This window comes from Arvicanthis niloticus, chromosome 4 (genome assembly GCF_011762505.2).
Source record: "Arvicanthis niloticus isolate mArvNil1 chromosome 4, mArvNil1.pat.X, whole genome shotgun sequence".
NCBI lineage: Eukaryota > Metazoa > Chordata > Mammalia > Rodentia > Muridae > Arvicanthis > Arvicanthis niloticus.
The window spans coordinates 4,909,801-4,916,974 of NC_047661.1; the positions used below are offsets into that span (position 1 = coordinate 4,909,801).

Genomic DNA, 7,174 nt, shown 5'->3' on the forward strand with positions numbered 1-7,174 from the left:
AATGTATCTCGGGCAGTGAAGGCCTGAAATCTTACATTCAGTTCTGCTTTCTTGGAACTAGTGAACCTGCATTCTTTTGCTCAGGTCTGGGGGTCATAAAAACTTTCTATATTTTTCATGCCCTTTAAAGAAAACCATAAAGAAAAGCCTGTATATATTTTATAAAATGGTCTTTATAATTTTTCACTCTACATTGTGTTTCATGTTCTTGATTAATGATTGATATAATTGATTGATATGAAGGGTCCAGCCAATTAAGGGCAGTGCCACTATTGGGCAGATGGTTCTGGGGCTTATAAAAAAAAAGTAGGAGGAGCAAGCCCAGAGGAGAAAGCCAGTAAGCAGCAGTTCTTAAGTCCAGATTCCTGTCTTGAGTTTTATCATACCCATAGAAATCCTAAAAGAGGACCTGTATGTGCAGAGGCCAGCTACATAGCTGTAGTGTAGGTAGAGAAATGTTGTGGATTGCTGTCTGGTTTTTCTGCTCTCTCAGAAGGGGTACCTGTAATCAGGTGAGGTCAAATGAAATTGTAATCAGCAGATAAAGCTAAAGCCTGTGATTGGGCAGTGGAAGAAAAGGCAGAGCTGAACATTTTAGAGAGGAAGAGAGAGACAGAAAGAGACAAGATAGAGAGAAGATGGAAGAAGGAGATGAACCACAATCATGTGGCCTAAACGAGCCACAGAAAGCCATGGATATCATAGATGGGTAATAGAGTAATGTGGGTTACATTTGTCCAATCTAAGTGTGTAACTTGTTTTTATATCAATTGAGTTTTGTGGGTTTTGTGCAGGCATTTTGTAGGCATCAAAATCACAGAGAGCTACATGTTAGTGCTGCCTGTGGGGTTAACAGTGTGCACCACCACTGCCCAACCTCAGTACCAACTTGAAAAAGCAAGGAATGAAACCTCTTTTAACAGACTGTAGCCTTATAATCTACTCATTGAATAGTGAAAGAATATCACCACAACTTAACTGTGTGTGTTTGTGTGCACCCATGCACGAACATGCGCACACATATGGATCAAAAGTTAGCATAAGATTTCTTCCTGAGTCATTCTCCACATTATTCTTTAAATTTATATGTGTATGGTGTTTTGCTTGCATATATGTCTGCTGATGGACAACATTGAGGCCAGAAAAGAGCATCATATGCTCTGCAACTGAAGTTATAGACAGTTGTGAAAAACCATGTTGGTGCCATGAATCAAACCTGGGTTCTCTGCAAGAGCAGCCACAGAGATTTTAACCACTGAGCCTTCTCTTCAGCCCCTTCACCTTTTTTGTTGTTGTTTTTGAATTGTAAAAGACCCCCCACGAAGGGAAGAACTCTCTCAAGCCTCAGGAATTTTTGGCCACCCAGTAACTCACAAGACACCTTCTTGATGCAACAGCAAGAGGTATACTTCGGGATCTGTCGACTGATGGTCAATTCATAACCCACACAGAAGCAGAGGAATTGACCCTGTCAGCTGGGAGTAGAGAGCTTATATAGGAAAGAACTACAAACCAAGGGGGGTTGAGGGGGTAGCCAAGAAAACATAACATAAAACAGTAGAAAGTCTTAAAAAGTCCCAACCCAAATTTAGTCAGAGTCATGCGGAAAACATCACTTATTACACACTTATCTTTTGTAAGAATGTAACCTTTCCCAATCATTTATCTTCCCTGATGTCTGAGGAATGGTAATCAGCCTCTGCCTTCCTCTCCTGAATGTTAATCTAGCAAGTGTCCTCTGACTCAGGGATAAAGTGCCCCTCCTGGAATGTAGAATATATCCTGGGGCAGTGAAGGCCTAAAATCTTATATTCATTTCTGCTTTCCTGGAGGAACTAGTGAACCTGCATTCTTTTGCTCAGGTCTAGGGGTCATAAAAATTTTCTATATTTTTCATAAGTTTTCTATACCTTTCAGAACAACCTCTCACTAAACCTAGACCTCACCTATTCAGCTAGATAGCAAGCTCCACACATTCTCCTATCTCTACCTCCCAGTATTAGGATTAGAACATGCTTTTTGTGTAATTGTTGATCTAAACCCAGGTCTTCATGCTTGCACAGCAAACATTTCATAAACTAAGCCAGTCTCCTCACCAACACTTCCAACTCAAACCTTCTCCTTTGCAGATGAGTGTTGGGAGCTGACTTCTAGCAGAAAGCAGCTATCATCTTTGCACCCATCTTGAGCCATATACCCTGACAAGAGACTTGCTTTCAACAGCCTACAACAGCTGAGCACACTCTGATAAACATCTTGTTTATCCCACATATCTTGTTTTGTTGTTTAGTTCCCCCAGCCGCAAGACGCACGTCTCTTCCCCTTCGTCCCCACTCTCTCTCTTGCTAGACCCTGACCCGTGGACCCGAGCAGCAGCTTGGGCTGGGACAGATGAGTATTGATTTAACATCTAGAGAATGCACTTGGCCTCTGTTCAATGAACCACCAGAGATCATTCGGGCTAAATTCTATATAGGTTGCAGAATCTGGATAAATCACAAAGCTTTTGGGGGCCTTTCTGTTTCTCCCTATCTTAGTTTCAAAGGTGTGCCATGTCCAATTTGACTGCAGTGTAAGATGCCCTATTACCCCTTCTGAAACATGTGACTCAGAGTTACACAAAGGCTTCAAATGGTTTGAGAAGGTTAGATCCTTGAAGTACTCTTTGTATAACAACCTCTTTATGGTCAGTAATTGGTTGTTTCACTTCCTCCCCCCCCACTTATGTAACAGATTTTCCATTGATAAAAGTCTCCTTTAAGATGAAAGTGGCATCTTTCTCATGCATAGAAACCAAGTGGAAAATATGGGTAGTTTCTGAAGCTTTCCAAAGATACTAACTTCTTCCAGGAGTCTTCCAGAAATGTCTTCATTGCCAGTATATGGAACTTTGGATGACTTTATTCCTATCATCATTTTATGAGCTCCCACAGTCATAGAGAAGATTTCAAGGGAGCTCCTTGCCACATGCCAGTTTCATCCAGGTGTGTCGATTGTATACTTATATTGCAGCCTTGTATTGCTCTGAGTCTTATAGGGTTATAGCCATCAGTTCAGAGGTGACTGTGTTGCTAGACTTTGCAGGTTCTCATCTTGCTTTCATACTCCCAACTATTGATGCTTCAGCTACTAGGTTCTTGAAAGTCTTTTTGCAGATGAAAAAGCCACTGGTACATTTGGGTGTCATCTGTTTCACCAACTTCTGACAAGGCTGCCTCAGCCCGTAGAGATTTGAGGAGACCCTAGGGTAGGGGGTGAAAGAATAAAGGGACAAGAGACACAAAGAATGAGAGCAAGTCTGGGGTTCTGATCAAGCTCTGCAACTTTAATTTCAGGGGCAGGTTATAAAGACACAGCAAAATGAGAAGTTTAGGCAAGGGTCATTGCTTAGGGCCATCCCACTATTGTATCCTCCCTGTCTAAGATCATCCCACTGTCATATCCTCATTGCCCAAGACCATCCCTCTGTTATAACTGGCTCCCAGAAAATACGAGACTTTCTTTGAGTTCCTGGGACCTGAGATCTGAAAATATCCTTTCTTAACCTTGTACTGACTAGGCTCTCCAGAACAACAGGTAACTTCCTGGGTTTGGCTCCCAGCACAAGACAAAGTTAGGATTGTCATTGCCTCTATTCATCTTGGCCCTGATATCTTTCTCAATATAAAGGCACATGCCACACTGAAGGGTCTCACTTCCACCGTCTTACTAAAGTTATGGAAATCCGCTTGGTGTTGATATTTCCATTCCTTGGTCTTGGATGCAATGAGCAAAAAAAAAAAAAAGTACCCTCAAAGGATCTCCTCTGGGAAGTAGGATGTGGTGGCCTAGCAGGCTACACTGGTGAATTCTACTGTGCCATCTTTAAAAGATGACCAACTCAAAGTTCTGTTGGAGAAGTGTTTCTTTTGCCATGTGGAAGAAAGGATTATTATGGTGAATGACTGCTGGGAGCTAACCTGACTCAATTTTGAAAGAATAGTTTTAGGTTTTGTTTTTTCTCAGCTATTGACTCCTGAGAAAGCAGATGGTCAATGGTTGCTGCACCCTAAGGAAAGTGGTCACTGCACCCTGAGCCAGACAAAAACATTGGTGGATGCAAGATATCCACTGTGGCAGAATGCCCAGCTTTCCTGAAATTTCCCCAAACACATAATCCTCTTTCCTGCCTGTATAAATTGCCTGAGAAAATACAGCTCTATGGACCTTGATCAGAAAATTTGTCTTGGTCTCGTTCTTTGCATCTCCTGTCCCTTCCATTCTCTCCCCTTCTCTCTTAGGGCACCCTGTCATAGCCCCCACAGGCTGGGGTAAATGACATGGTAGATTGTTAGTGAAGAACAAATGTTAATCACCAGCATCACCTACAAAGTTGTTATTGGTCTAATCCAAAATAATACTCCTTGAGATGAGTAGTCTTCAGAAGCTTGTCATATATGTGTCTGTCAATCAGAAGGCCCTTCTTAAGATTAGACACTCAGGGTAATCCCACCACACTTCCTGATCATCATATTCTGATTAATGCAATGGTCTTAACATGATTTGTGGTGGGGATGTCTAGAGATCTTGGCTAAAATGGCACCACACGGTAGTTCATTGGGAATGTAGGGGGTTCCTTCACGGGGAAGTTAGGTGTAATGGCTGTGGCACATTAAAGACCTTCTCCATCGTTCCTTACACGGCAAGGCCACAATGACACAAGAAAGTCCATGGGGTTTTACAGGCTTTAATGTCATGGCAGATAGTTGTTGGATCTGGATGTGCACCCTCCCCCAAACCCAGGGCAGACCTGAGTAAAATAGGGAGGGAGAGAAGGGGGAGGGGCTGGGGAAGAATGCTTAATTGGCTCCACCCTCTGGCCTTCAGGCATCTCATTAGTATGTAAATCTCTCTAGTGCCTGAGGCCTGTTCCTCATGACTGTTGGCCATAGACCTTTCTGTGGGAGGGGCTGTGGAGGGCTAAAGTTAAATGAAAAGAACCAGGGCTTGGGAGCAGAACCAAACTCCTGCCATCCAATAAGGGTCCGGGTTTCCAGACTTATGCTCAACAAAGCACCCAGCTACTTCTCACAGCCCACCACCCTACACCACACATGAAGAAATTGATGATCACTCCAAGAATACACTGGAAGATAAGCAGATAAATGGCAGTAACATGCTGTTCCATCAAAAACCTGAATTGATAACCTTGAATCTCTAGAGAAAACTGAAAGGCTGAGGTCATGCCATTAATGTTCTCCACACAAGGACTGTTGTCCTATGGGTAGACCTCTGGTCGGTTCTTATGAACACAGACCACAACATACCACCAAGGACTAAAGAGGAACTATATCCTTAAGAAGGCTGTGATGAACACCAACATGTTGTACTGTAGGACTTTTGAGTCTTTTCAGGTTTAAATTTTAGATTAAAAGAATCCCACTGTCCCAGGACACATCCTGGGAGGGGCACACTTCTTAGTCAGAGGACACTTGCTGGATTAACATTCAGAAGAGTAAGGGAGAAGCTGATTAACATTCCTCAGACCACAGGGAAGAGAATCCACCTGTGGGTGGGGAAGGCCCAGAGCACAGAGACATATTTCAGGATGGGAGGTGGTCAGGAAGAAAACAATGTGTGAATCTGAGTCATCTATAGAGCGAACCTGAGAAGGTCAGCCTTTGGGGTCCTTTGTGATTGCCCTCATATGCTCTGTATAAGAACTACTCCCAGCCTTTTTTCAGGGCTCTCTTGATGGCTTGCGACAGAGTCCTGGTATGCCAGAATCATTAAAGCTCATGTTGTTGCAGTGAATTCTCTTGTGTGTGATATTGGGGGAGGGTGTCCCCTCATTTGGATCTTAGAATCCAACATTCCAACAGTACCTGTATTTGAAATCAGGTAAAGTTGTGCAGATGCCCACAAAGAATATAAACCTTGATTGTGTATCTACATTGCCAAACTGGATGTTACGTTTTCCATCTTTGGAGACCAGTTTTGCTTGTTGCCGAGAATGCTAAAAAATGTAAGTGACAAACCATGTCTGAAGATGTTTGAACATCCTTTTTGTCATCCTCTGTGTTGATTTTCATCTGTCTATACACATCTAAAAGCAAGATCTGAGATTTAAGAACCTTAAAGAACAGGCAGACTACTAACTGATCTCATCCATAAAATCAAATGAGAAACATGACTGCTAATGAATGTTTTAATGCTATAGTCATGTGACACCTCCATTTCAGCATACTTTTATATAGAAATGTAACAGAGAAAATAATGATCTAAGAAAGGTTGTTTGAGCTCAGAAAAACATGGAAAGAAAACACCAGTGAGTACATGGTAAATGTTAACAGAACAGCCTATAGCTGGGAAATCATGAAAGCAAGGAAGAAGACCATATCCAGATTCAGGGAGAAATGACCAGGATAAACCATAGTTCAATAGCTATGATCTGACATCCAACAAGAATAAACATGTCATATAAATTGAATGTAAATATTTAACACAGGAGGCATAAAATCATGTTCAAGAGCAATCCATAAAGCAAAGCGCACCTGAGGTAAATGAGGGAATTTTCATGGAGCCTCTTTCACAATACTCTGTTGTGTGTAGTTTTATAAGCATGCTATCACCTTGCCTGGGAGCTGCTGTGCTACCAGCCCCTCCTGCCTTTCTTTGTTCCACATGGCTTAGCTCCAGGATTCAGCTCCCACCTGAGACATGATTGCAGTATCCTCCTTCCTCCAAAGTATGGCAGAAAAAGCACCCTCTCCCCTTCCCTATGTATTCTTCTTCTCTTGGGATCCAGAAGTCCTACCTATACCTTCTGCCTAGCAATTGGCTCCTGGCCTTCTTTATTGACAAATAAAGAAAAAAAAAGAAAAATTAACTAGACCTTAGTGTCAGAACCCCCCCTTACAGTACCCCAAGAAATTATTCATAGCCCTGAGTTTTACAAATTCTTGCCACTCCTGAGGAATAAAAGTAACGGGTGGAACATACTCAGAAACACTGTGCTGCCTTTCACTCTGGGTTCTTGTGACCAATGTCAAGAATGTACTGCATGCTAAATAAGATGAAGAAAACCCAATTTAACCAGGCAAGAACTTAAAGAGATATTGCCAGGGGTCTCCTTGAACTCCAGTTACCGGCCCCCACTCTTACATTTCTTATCAGATGGACTCATGTGGTATGT

The 7,174-nt window shown here is 42.4% G+C and overlaps 1 pseudogene; it reads right to left on the minus strand.

Moving 5' to 3' along the window:
* Window positions 1-4,005: 4,005 nt before the first annotated feature.
* On the minus strand, window positions 4,006-6,052 carry LOC117706779 (ATP-sensitive inward rectifier potassium channel 1-like; annotated as a pseudogene).
* Between the last annotated feature and the right edge of the window lie 1,122 nt (window positions 6,053-7,174).